The 14,214-nt window shown below is 36.0% G+C and overlaps 1 pseudogene; it reads right to left on the reverse strand.

Moving 5' to 3' along the window:
* Window positions 1–2,700: 2,700 nt before the first annotated feature.
* On the reverse strand, window positions 2,701–8,775 carry LOC116120798 (annotated as a pseudogene).
* Between the last annotated feature and the right edge of the window lie 5,439 nt (window positions 8,776–14,214).

Here is a 14,214-nt window from a genome sequence, read left to right on the forward strand (position 1 = left end):
AAAAAAAAAAAAAAAGTGATATTTTCAACATCATAAATTATAATAAAAATTGAGATTGTCAAAATTATATTTCTAATTTTTTTAGCTTAAAATTATTTGCTACTAGCATTGGTATAGGAAGGTAAAAACTTCCAAGGTTTACGATATTCACAAAAAAGTTTCTCACATCAAAAACCTTTTTACGTCCTTCACTAGCTAGACTTGCATAGAAGCATCACAAAAGAAAATTTAAAAGAAAACTCATTAAAGTAATTCAATTCCTCACTGAAAGGACTAACACGCTTGACATAATAATTCAAGTTTGACCACGCAACATTCATGAGCAAAGAACTAAAAAAGGATCTCCGCGAATAGCAAGAACAATTTGCAATCAAGCATTGAACTTCCAAGCAAGATGTATCTGACAATTTATTAGTAAAAACTTGTAAGTTCCTAGTTTCTCGGACATCATAAAACAACTTCCAACAGCAATTCTAGCCAACAATTAAGTTAGTTTAGCAGGTTGAAACTCTATGGGTTGTAAAAGAGACCTTGGAATCAAATCTCGCCCACAACAGGGTTCCAAGGCTTTATTTATATTTGTAAGTTTTCTTTTTTTCTTAAAAAGAATAAAAATTCCAAGCATTTACAAATCCAGTACTCCTTTTTTTTTTTTTTTTTTTTTTTAAACTTCTCTATAAATGTTGTGGGTTTCAGAAAAAGCAAATTCCTAGATTAAACAATACTCTAGCTTGTTTTGTGCAGTTAAAAAAACTCCAACATTGAATCTCTATGTTCTTAGCATTCTAAAACCTTTCCTTTGATACAATTAACGATTGTAACATTTAACTTTTCATGATCAATAAAATTATCCACAAGAAGCAAAATCTAAAGATTGTTCCTAGAGATGGTTAAATTAAAAAGTCAAATGTTTTTCCTCTTTAGCTAGACATATAAAACCAAAAGCTACAAATTAATGAGTGACTAAGAATTTTCCATCAACCAATGTCCTTGAAATTACAATACACAACTAAAATATGAGATAACCAGTACTAGATAGCATTAAGCTTTTAATGAGTTATTGTTTCGCTGGACTAATATTAGGCATTAGTAATAAAAGAATATCATTATCTTTTTCGTCCTTGCAAGTAAATATCCAAAACGAAAAAAAAAAAAAAAATGCAATTAGATAAAGACACATACCACTTTTTCCATAACCAGCCATTACTTTCATGAGGCCACTAAGGTCAACACATCCATAACCGTCCACCTATGTTTACAAACTTTTTCAAGACATTTAGATCACGTAGCAGACAAAAAAGGTAAACTCTATGCAGTAGAACAATTATAGTATTAGCTTATCATGCATTAGTTGTTAGATAAACAAAACAGGCTGATGCACATCATTTGTCATATAAGGGAACAAGAATTTGATTAACTCTTTGAACATTTGAACATTACTAATGTAGACATACATACTTTTAGATGGCCCTTTAGGGTGTCTTTGTTACATTATATTGCATAGCATTAAAACTTTAATATTACATGACCCAGTTCTAAAGACATGTATCGACCTCACAATACAATCCATGTATATTTATGTGAAATTGACAACCTAATGCTTTTCGTTAAAGTAGGACGAAGTTCGTATTGGTAACCTTAGAATTGACAATTACCTGTCTTTCGTCATAGTGGGATGGAGATGTAAAGTCTAAGATACATGTATCAACCTTATAATACATGCACTATTTTTGTAGGACTTACACAACAATAGAGAATTGAATTTACTGCAGAATGTTTTTTAATTTATAGTTCATACTTTGCTGTCTTTCATAAGAGTAAGATGAAGATGCAAACTTTGGACACATGTATGGACCCCATAATACATGCACCATTTAAGTACGACTTACGCAATGACAATGAATGAACCTACGACAGAACTATGAGTCTAAATTCACTACTAGAAAAATCCCTTTTCTTGACGGGTAATAACTGTCAAGAAGGGGGTTTCTTGATAGTTCTTCACCCGTCATTGAAGCTAGTGTCAAGAAAGGGTGGTGACCGTTTTTGAACTGTCAAGAATTTCTTGACAGATCTCTTGACAGTTATAACTCGTCAAGGATTTGGCCAAAATTTAACCAATCATTGACAATCTTTAAACTGTGAAGAGATTTTAACAAGAAAAAAAATTAATTTAATAATAATAGTCAAATTTTATTAATAATAATTTTCCATCCTTGATAGTCTTAAATCTGTCAAGGATTTTTTTTATAAATATTTTTATTTTGTAATTAGTTTATTTTCCTAATTATTACTAATTAAATAATGGAATAATGCAATGAAATTCTTCATAATATTCCTCAACCAAAACAACAATTATCACAATTCAACAATAAATTTAGATACTCAATAATCTTTCAATCAATTTATTAAATGAAATTGAACAATTAATAGTATATATACATGAATAAAAGACCCATGGCATTAGGGCATCAATCATTAAAAGTTTGATACATTTTTTGCATCTCCCTCTTCATCACTTAAAGGTTGGGCACCAAAGGTATTCAACACAACCTACACACCTCAAATATAGAAAATAAAATTGTTTTCTTGAGTTATAAACATTGTAGTATTAAAAGAAATTGAATTAATTATCTAAAAAGCAACGAAAGAGAGAAAAGGGCAAGTACTTTGCCACGAGAGAGCACGGTAGAATTGAGAGAGCAATGCTAGGCTTCTCTGCAACCTGAGAAATGTATATTACAAATACTGAGAAAGAAACAACGGAGCAAAAGAAATCTATTCAATACATAATGCCAAAGAACTCAACAAGGCACAAGAAGCAAAGAAAAGATAAATCAATACTGCTAGTTATTTAGGATAGCCAAAGAACTTAAAGCAAAGACATAATGCCGAACTCAACAAGCAATCAATAAGGCAACCCAAAGTTTGAATGTCAAGACAAAAAGTGCCATCAAACACAGAGTCAATGTAACAACAAAATAGACACCCCTTCTTCTAGGGCTCTAGACACAAATAAATTTATTTAACTGTGAAAACATACCCCATGGGAACTCCTTGTTGCGAATGTGCAAATATGGGTACGGCTGCAAATCATTTTGATAATTTGAGCTTACAATTTGGCATATTGAACTTAGTATTCAGAATGAATTAGCAAGCATATAAACCACAAGCATTAATCAAATATTTCCATAGATAAGACCTTCCCAATAGAGATTAGACCACTATGAAACATATGCAAACAGAGATTCTAACCAGAGACATGTACATGCATTCACATACACACGTGACCTTTTTTAAAAATATATATATATGAACATACATATGATTTTAAAAGGCTCGGTGACAAAAAGGTATAACTCATTAAACAACAATGATTAACATAAAAGAAAAAAAATTATTACCACTAAGCTTGGGCGTCAATCACTTTATCCTCTACATCATTAGTTGCTTCCACTCCCTCAACATTCTCCACAGGCGGCTGTGCCTGCTCATCCTCACGCAAGGGCTCTTCCACATAATCATTCTCAAATGCATCTGGTGGAACCTCATAGATGCTCATTTGTGGCTTAGACGGATCCTTAACAAGCACATACTTCCCTCATTCAATTCATGCACAAATCCACAATACTCTCCACAATGCCTCACAGATTTGCAGTACTCAAATTAATCTGGGTAGCAAAATCCCGAGGCTTATACCCCATAACAGCCAATATTACATGGTTATAATGATCATGTGGGTGAACCCTCGAAACATATCCCAATTTCATCAGATCAGTACTTTCCAACAAAGCTTGTGTTGTCCACTTTGCCAACTTATTTGCGTTGTTCTTCAACTCAGTGGCTAAAACAGCACCCCTCTGAGTCTCTAACTTCTGCCTCCAATCAACACCATAATATTTTGAATCAAACCCATTAAGCGCATTCAATGTAAAAAATGACCTCTGATTGTTAACATCCACAACACTATACCTTACACAAAGCAACAAGATACATATCATCATCAAGCTTCCACCTCCTATATTATAAGAAACTGAAGCCACCTCCTCTCCTTCATTAGCAAATGATAAGCTTCCACATGCTATACCTATAAGCCACTGAAGCCACATCCTCTCCTTCATTAGCATACACGTTCGGCTCATCAAAGGTCAACTCGTTCCCATCTCTCACCAAAACTTGTTGTGAAAAGTTCTGATTAATATAGGCAGCCTCTGACAAAACTAACTCAGATATGGAAAAATGATATTGAATTCAAATTGAATTGAAAACAGAGTTACAGCAGTGTATGCTTTATATACAACAGTCTTACAACAAACTTAACAAACATTAACTGACTTAACTAATTATCTAACGTTATAACAAACTAATAACAACTTGAAACTAACTTCTTAACAGCTAACTAACTCAGCTAACCAACTAACTAACTCAGCTAACCAACTTCGTCTTTATTCTTCAACATCCCCCCGCAAGCTGGAGAATGGATGTTAAGCATTCCCAGCTTGGATAAATTGGTATGGAATTGAGCAGGTGGCAGGACTTTCGTGAACAAGTCGGCTAACTGGTCTGAAGAAGAGCATGGCATGAGATGAATCAAACCGTCTTGAACTTTCTGTCTTACAATATGGCAGTCAATTTCAATATGTTTGGTACGTTCATGGAAGGTGGGATTGGCAACAATCTGAAGAGCTGATTTGTTGTCACAAAAAAGGAGAGCTAATCCTGAGTGAGTGACGTGAAGATCCTGCCGCAAGTAATGAAGCCATTGAATTTCACATGTTGTGGATGCAAGGGCACGGTATTTAGCCTCAGATGAAGAACGGGAGACAGTAGATTGCTTCTTGGCATGCCAACTGATTAAGGAAGAGCCAAGGAAAACACAGGAACCTGTGATAGATTTCCGTGTATCACAACATCCAGCCCAGTCAGAATCACTGAAAGCTTTAAGGGAAAGAGATGATTCAGCTAGGAAAAATAAACCATAAGCAGGACAACTCTTTATATATCGAAGAACATGATGAGCAGCTTGTTGGTGAACTGATGTAGGCTTATCAAGGAATTGACTAAGTTGTTGAACGACAAAAGACAAATCAGGCCGTGTAGAAGTCAAATATAATAGTCTACCAACCAATCTTCTATAAGAGGAAGGATCAAATAAGGGATCACCAATAGCTTGAGTGAGTTTACAAGTGTAATCCATTGGAGTTTTGGCAGGCTTACAAGCCAAATATCCAACATCAGAAAGAATGTCAAGAGCATATTTTCTTTGGCATAATGCAATACCAGACTGGGAACGAGCCACCTCCAAGCCAAGAAAATATTTTAAGTCACCAAGATCCTTAATCCGAAAAGCATCATCTAAGTAAGCTTTGACAGCATCAATTTCTGCTAAATTGTTACCTGCTAATATAACATCATCTACATATACTAGCAACACTGTTATAGAAGAAGCAGAATATTTAACAAAGAGAGAATAATCTGATGAAGATTGAGTGTAACCCAAAGAAACTAAGGCAGAAGTAAGCTTGGAGAACCATTGTCTACTGGCCTGTTTAAGCCCATAAAGGGACTTTTGGAGCTTGCAAACTTTGCTAGGATTTGAAGAATCAAAACCAGGAGGTAATACCATATATACCTCTTCAAGTAAATCACCATGGAGAAAAGCGTTTTTGACATCAAATTGCTTAAGATGCCAATGAGAAGCAGCAGCCAAAGCAAGAAGCAATCTGACAGTTGTGATTTTGGCCACCGGTAAAAATGTATCAAAATAGTCTATAACCTCAGTTTGGGTATAGCCTTTGGCTACTAACCGAGCCTTGTAACGCTCCACTGAACCATCTGCTTTATGCTTAACACGGAACACCCATTTGCAGCCAATTGGGGACTTGCCAGGAGGGAGATCTGTGAGTGTCCAGGTGTGATTTTGCTCAAGGGCAGTAATTTCTGCTTGCATGGCTTGTTTCCAACAGTCATGTTTAATGGCTTGTGCATAAGTCTTAGGTTCAAATATAGTTGAAACAGCTAAGGTAAAATGAAGTTGATTTGGTGAAAGGTTGGAATAAGAAAGAACAGAAGATAAGGGATAAGTAGTACCTGACTGAGGGACCAAAAGTTCAGGTGCAGTGACCATATTGCAATGATAATCTTTTAAGTATGAAGGAGGCTTTCTCAACCTTTTTGAGTGACGATCAGGTGGTATAATAGGAGAAGGTACAAGAGAATCAGTAGAGGAAAATTTATCAGGTGGTAATGATGATGAAGTAGATAAGGAAGTGTCTTTAGGAGGACAAAAATCTGAGTAAAAAACGGTTGAATTCTGAGGTAAGGGTACTGAATGATCTGCAGGTTTTGAAAAAGGGAAAATGTATTCGTAAAAGAAGACATTACGAAAGAGAAAGATATCTCTAGAATGCAAGTCTAATAAAACAAATCCTTTAGTACTAGATGGGAATCCTAAGAAGAGACATTTCCTAGCTCTAAAATCAAACTTGTTTCCGTGAGCTTGTAAAGTGGAGGCAAAACACAAGCAGCCAAAAATTCTTAATGAATCATAATGAGGAGATTTTTGATATAAAAGTTCAAATGGTGATCTATTTTGCAGGATAGGAGAAGGAATTCTGTTGATGAGGTGAATAGCATGAAGTACTGCATAGGTCCAATATTTTTTGGGCAAGTTAGACTGAAAAAGTAAAGATCTAGCAACATTTAGAATGTGCTGGTGTTTACGTTCCACCACACCATTTTGTTGGGGTGTCTCCACACATGTTGTTTGATGATAGGCTCCCTTTGAGGCATAGAAATGGGGCATTATAAATTCAGCACCATTATCAGTGCGAATTGTCTTTATTTTAGCTGAAAATTGGGTTTCTATGAGAGCAAAAAATGACTGAACCAGCTGCCTAACTTCTGATTTTTGTTTGATCAAATAAATCCATGTAAATCTAGAATAGTCATCCACAATAGTTAAGAAGAATCGATGACCATGAATAGAACAAATTGAATAAGGACCCCAAATATCAACATGAATCATATCAAAACATTTAGAAGTTTTGGAATGACTTATAGGAAATGGTAATCTTGGTTGTTTAGCCAAATGACAAATGGTACAAGCTTTATTATTATGAAGTTTAAGGCTAGGAATACAAGATGCTAAGTGTTCTTGTATTCCTGAATCAGATATGTGGCCAAGTCTATAATGCCAAATATCAAACAATGCAGTACTTGATGCTAAAGAGACAGACAGATGGACAGGGTTGGCCGTAGAAACAGAAGATTTTGTCATTGCATATAGGCCATCATGCACTTTAGCTGAACCAATCGTTGTCCACAAAGTCAGATCCTGGATTAAACAATAAGAATGTTGGAAGATCAGGCAACAATTTAGTGAGGAGGTTAATTTTGTGGCAGATATCAAATTAAAGGAAAATTCAGGAATATAAAGTACATTTGTAAGAATCAATTTTTCAGTGAGACTTACAACCCCAGAATATTGAGCAGTGATTTTAGAACCATTTGGTAATGTGACTAAGATTGGTTTGATTTGCTTATAGATATCAAAGGAAGACAAAGAGTGGGTAATGTGATCTGTTGCACCTGTATCTACAATCCATAATGAAGATTTAGCACAGGTTAAAGTAAAATGGTTACCTGGAACTGAAGAAAAATGAGATGTAAGGGTTGACTGAGGTTGAGAAACAACAACTTGGTTAGTCACATGAGATGGTTGCTCAGAATTGGATGATTGGAGCAAAACAAGCAATTGATGGTATTGATCTTGAGTCAAAGAAACACCAGAACCTTCTTGACTATTGACAGTAGCATTGGACTGCATAGGAATATCTATGCCATTTTCTTCCACGGTTACCTTATGAGCAGTGGGATTGTGACTTTTGGACTTGTAACCAGGTGGGAAACCATGCTTTTTGTATCAAGTTTCAACAGTATGTCTCGGTTTGCCACAGAATGTGCAGAATCGATTATCTCCATTGTGTTGTGAATTTGCTGGATTGAACCTTCGAGTGTTCTGTGATTTGTTAGCAGCTGAATTTTCTTTAACAACTTTATTAACAAACACTTTAGCAACTCCAAAATTCAGCTGTCTTTCTTGTTGTAAAACTAAAGAAAAAACTTTGTTGATTGGAGGAAGTGGATCCATGAGCATGATTTGAGTTCTGACAACAGCAAATTGATCACTATGTCCTTTAAGAAACCAATGACATAATCACTATTCTGATAGTTTTTGAAAGTTGTCAATACTCCACAAGAACAAGGTGTTGCACAGGTACATGTAGGAAGGGGCCTTAAGTTTTTCAACTCATCCCAAAGAATTTTTAATTCGGTGAAATAAATGGTAACACTTCGATCCCCTTGTTTAAAATCATAAATTTCTTCTTGCAAATCTGAAATTCTAAAACTATCTCCTTGTGAAAAACGTTCTTGAAGGTCATCCCATACATCATAAGCTTTATCTATCCATAAAATGCTACTAGTAATGGATAATGAAAGAGAATGAGTGAGCCAAGAAAGTACCATAGTATTGCATCTTTCCCAGACAGAGAACAAAGAATCAGTGGATAAAGGGGCTTTAATGGAGCCATCAACAAACTTCAACTTATTTTTGGATAGCAATGCCATCTTCATAGACCGTGCCCAGGTATGATAATTGGGACCATCAAGGATTGGAGAAACGAGTACAACAGCAGGATTTTCATTAGGATGAAGGTAATAGGGATTGGAAATGTCTTGTGTTGAAGTTGAATTGGACGTTAAGGCCGCCATTGACAGAGTGCAAAAGGTAGTAAAATTTGGAAGAGAAAAAAATTGTGTTTAGAGGAAGCAAAAATGCTCTGATACCATGATGAAAATAACTCAGATATGGAAAAATGATATTGAATTCATTTTGAATCAAAAAACAGAGTACAGCAGCGTATTCTTTATATACAGCAAACTTACAACAAACTTAACAACTTAACAAACACTAACCGTTTTAACTAATTAACTAACATTATAACAAACTAATAACTACTTGGAACGAACTTCTTAACAACTAACTAACTCTGTTATAACAACTAACTGACTTAGCTAACCATCTGCTAACCATCTTCGTCTTTATTCTTCAACAAAGAGAAAGCATAAACTTGCTTTTAAACTCACCCGAACCCTAGTAGATCGAGATATTTTGTCGCAGCAGATTATTGAAAAAAGACTCTCTGAAGATTTTTTAGAACTAGGAAATGTTCAAACTACCGAGGCAAGAGAAGGTGAAGTTTCAAAACCAATCGCATTATTTCTGGCTATTGAAAGAGGAATAGTAGAGATTGTCAACAAGATACTTAAACTATCGCCCCAGTTGGTTGAGCAAGTGGATGATAAGTATCAAAATATGTTACATATCGCTATCATGCACCGTCGAAAGGAAATCTTCGATCTTGTGAAAGAGATGAATATACCAATGAAAAGTGAAAGTATTATGAAGCCTACTGTGTCGTTTTGGGTTTAGTTGAAGAAGTGAATCTTGAACGTTGATTCAAGACAGATCGTGTGGCTCACATTTGTTAACATTCAATAATATAAAAGGGGGCAAAACAGTGATAATTTTATCGGGTTAGTTTTCTCTTTTAGGGTTCATTCTTTGAGTGTTTGAGAAACTGATTGAGGCTTACTTGCTGTGGGGATTTCATTGTAATTCTGGGCAGGATTAGATTGAAGGCTGCGTTTCCTTTAAAGGCTAGAGTAGTGCTTTAAAATCTTGCAAGTTACAGGTATGGGATTAGAGTGATTAAGTCTGGGTGATTATAATTGTCAGATTCAGTAGATCAATCTTGTAATCGTTGTGTAACCGTTGAATAGTGCAGTGAGTCTCCGTATTTCGGAGCTCAACGTAGATATAATCTATCCAATATTGGATAGGTGAACCACAGTAAATATTGTCTTTTGTATGTGTGATTCTGTATTCTTATTTGTGTTGAATTGATTCTTGGATTGATAAAATTAGACTCAGGTTACAATAGTGATATCAGAGCCTAGGTCTTAGGGTTCATCTAGGTCTAAGATCGATTCAATTTGTAACAAATTTGAAATTCTAGGTTTGTCAGAATTTGGGGGTTTTTCGATTTAAAGGATTCTAGATCACTAGGGCTTCAAATCTTGCTAAGTCTTGGGTCAATTCTTGAGTTTGGGTTAGAAACACAAGTCACGGAGTAAATCTTGATATTTGTCTAGGGTTCATTGTTAATTACAGAGTTATGAGTACGATGCATATGGAGATCTCCCAATACGATGAAAAGATCGATTTCAACACATAGAAGAAGAAGATGAAGACCTTCATTTCCCACAATAAGGTAGGGATTGCTCTAGAGAAGGACACGACCAAGTGGCTTGAGGAGAAACTGAAAAAGAAGTCTGAAATTGACGAGGAGGACTATAATCTGATCATAATGAACCTGTCCGATGCTATACTGCGAAAGGTAGACGGCATGGAAACACCGATCACGCTTTGGGGTAAACTCGAATCTTTATACTCTTTACAATCTACATCGAATTTAGCTAGCAGTAAAGATTGGGTTCTAGAAGCTGTCATACAATGGTTCCAAAACTAATATTGAGATTTCAGAAGCTGTCACGGTCTCAAATTTAGCTAGCAGTAAAGATTGGGTTCTAGATTCAGGATGCACCTTCCATATGAGCCTAAACATACAATGGTTCCAAAAACTTAGGAAAGGAGAATTTGAAACTGTATTCATGGGAAACAACCACTCTTGTAAGGTTCAAGGCATAGGAAACATAATCATTAGGTTGAATAATGGTAAGATCATAATGCTAACCAGATTGAAGTACATACCTGAACTCAAACGAAACCTGATTTCATTAGGAACACTGGATGTAGTTATAAGGCACAAAATGAGTCCATAGTGGTTTATAAAAATAATGATATAATGCTTTAAGGAGTCAAACAAAATAGTCTATACATTCTGTGTGGCCAATACTATGCACCTACTGTTAATTCAGCTTTATTATCTACTAACCTTTCTGCTGCAGAGAAATGACACTTGAGACTTGGCTATATAGTCCAGAAAGGTGTGACTATCTTAAGCCAACAAGGCTACTTTGGTAAGGAATCCATATTTGAGTTGAGCTTTTGTGAAACATGTGTATTGGGTAAACAGTACAGGTTGAGTATTTCCAAAAGGGACCTCATCTAGCTGAAAATTGTCTAGATTATTTGCATGCAGATCTCTGGCGTCTTGAAAGGGTTAGGACACGTGGAGGGAATAGTTATCCATTGTGGATGACTATAGTAGGAAGGTATGGGTGTACCTTCTTAAGTTTGAGAATGAAGCCTTAACCAAGTTTAAAGGCTGGAAAATCCTGGTTGAAAACCAAGTAAATAGGAAGGTAAAAGCCCTTAGGACTGATAACGGATTAGAATTCTGCAACCTTGAATTTGACTTTTATTGTGTAAATGAGGGCATTTTAAGACATAGGACTGTTAGGGGAACCCTTTAGCAAAATGGGGTTGCTAAGAGAATGAATAGAACCCTACTAGAAAGGGTTAGATGTCTCATCTTCACTGCTGGTCTACCAAAAACCTTTTGGGGGGAAGCACTAGGTACTACAGCCTACCTGATTAATAGAAGTCCCTCAAGCCCTATAGACCTTAAATGCCCTGAAGAGAGATGGTCTGGGAGAAGCCCATCTCTTGATCACTTGAGAGTGTTTGGGTGTGCTGCATATGCACAAACCCGAGATGGGAAGCTAGAGCCTAGATCCCTTAAGTGTGTTTTTCAAAGGTACTAAGAAAGAACCAAAGGCTATAGGCTTTGGGAAAGGGTTGCCCCAGGGGTCAGAGTAATTATTAGTCGAGATGTGATGTTCAATGAAACTATTTTTCCTTACAAATCTAGTACTAACAATGTAGGTAGCTCACAAGGAGATCTTGAAAATTCTGGACAAACTGGAATAACTTATTTTGAGGTGGAGCCTGCAACTAATTCTAATCAATATATCCAAATTGATTAGGCTGATATAACAGAAGACCAGCTACAGCCAACCCAAGATCAGGAGGATAAAGAAGATCCAACAGTAAATACTAAAGGAGACCAACATCGTGATCTGACCTAATACTAATTAGCTAGAGACAAAGTCAAGAGGGAAATCAGACCTCCCACAAGGTTCAACTGTGCTGACCTGATCTACACAGCACTACTGGCTGGTGCAAAAATACACAGAACTAAACCTAATACATATGTTGAGGCAATGGGATCAAACGATAGCAAAGAGTGGGTTGCTACAATGAAGGCAGAAATGGAGTCGAGGAAATGGAGTCACTACACCTGAACAACACATGGACACTTGTTTCGAAGCCCAAAGATCAAAAGTTGATGGAATGCAGGTGGCTCTACAAATTGAAAAAGGGGATAAACCAATCTGATCCACCAAGATTCAAAGCCAGGTTAGTGACCAAGGGCTACACACAGGGGGCATATATTGATTTTACGAAATCTTCTCACCAGTAGATAAATTTAAAATAATTAGACTCATGTTATCAATTGTTGCACAATATGATTTAAAGATAGAACAATTGGATGTTAAAACTACTTTTTTGCATGGTGAGTTGGATGAAAGGATATTCATGAGCCAACCCATAGGATTTAAGAATAAAAAGTTGTCTGAGTATGTATGCTTACTGAATAAATCATTGTATGGACTCAAACAGTCCCTTAGGTAGTGGTATAAGAGGTTCGATGCATTCATAGTAAGAAGTGGATTCACTAGAAGCGTGTATGATAATTGTTTCTATTTTGCTTGCATTAATAACATGCCAATATACCTACTGTTTTATGTAGATAACATGCTATTGATTAGTAAGTCTATGTCTCAGATTAATGAATTAAAAGCCAAATTAAGTGCTGAATTTGACATGAAGGACTTAGGTAGAGCAAAGAAAATCCTATGAATGATGATTGATAGAGATAGAAGTGCAAACAGCCTAAAACTTCATCAATTCCCATACCTACAAAAACTGGTCTCTAAGTTTGGCATGGCTGACTCCAAAGTTGTAACAATGCCCCTTGCAAACCACTTCATCCTCAGTAAGTCACAATGCCCCAAAACAGAATTTGATATGTTAAAAATGGAAAATATCCCTTATTCGAATGCCATAGGTTTTGTGATGTATGCCATGTTAAACACCAGACTGGATTTGGCTTATGCAATATCACTATTGAGTAGATTTATGTCAAATCCTGGATATGAACATTGGAATGTCATAAAATGGTTATTTAGATATATAAACTACACTGTTCAGATTGTCTTGATTTTTTGTAAAAGAAATGCATCACTTAATCTGGTTGGGTATGTAAATGCTGATTTTGCAGGTGACCGAGATTCCAGAAAGTCTACTACAGCATACGACTTCACATTGGGGGGCAACTGTGTTAGCTAGAAATCACAGTTGCAGCCACTGGTTGCATTATCAACCACAGAAGCTGAGTTTGTAACAGTCTCAAATGTTTTCAAGGAAGCAACATGGTTATAGGGAATCCTAAAAGAAGCAAACTTGCTAAGTGGCACTGCAACTGTCTATTAAGACAGTGAAAGTGCCATTCACTTGAGCAAGAACCTAGTATATCATGAAAGGACAAAAGACGTGGATGTCAGACATCATTTTTTCAGAGATCTGATTGCAAAAGGAAAATTAAATCTCCTGAAGGTACCAACTGAAGAAAACCCAACCGACATGGGAACCAAAATGGTAACAACAACGAACTTCAAGCATTGCTTGAACTTACTACACATCAGTTAGTCAATTCTTAGAGCTAAGAAGAAATATGAAAGAAACTTACTACACTAGAGGAGGTTCAACAGAAAGGGGAAAGGCAAAATGTTGGCTTCAAGGTGGAGACTGAAAGTATTATGAAGCCTTTGGTGTCGTTTTGGGTTTAGTTGAAGAAGTGAATCCTGGACATTGATTCAAGGCAGATCGTGCGACTCACATTTGTTAAGAGTCAATAATATAAAAGGGGGAAAAACAGTGATAATTTTATCGGGTTAGTCTTTTCTGTTAGGGTTCATTCTTTAAGTGTTTGAGAAACTGATTAGGGCTTAGTTGTTGTGGGGATTTCGTTGTAATTCTAGGCAGGATTAGATTGAAGGCTGCGTTTCCTTCAAAGGCTAGAGTAGTGCTCTGAAATCTTGCGAGTTATAGGTACGGGATTA

This window comes from Pistacia vera, unplaced genomic scaffold (genome assembly GCF_008641045.1).
Source record: "Pistacia vera cultivar Batoury unplaced genomic scaffold, PisVer_v2 Contig1266, whole genome shotgun sequence".
In the NCBI taxonomy this organism is placed as follows: domain Eukaryota; kingdom Viridiplantae; phylum Streptophyta; class Magnoliopsida; order Sapindales; family Anacardiaceae; genus Pistacia; species Pistacia vera.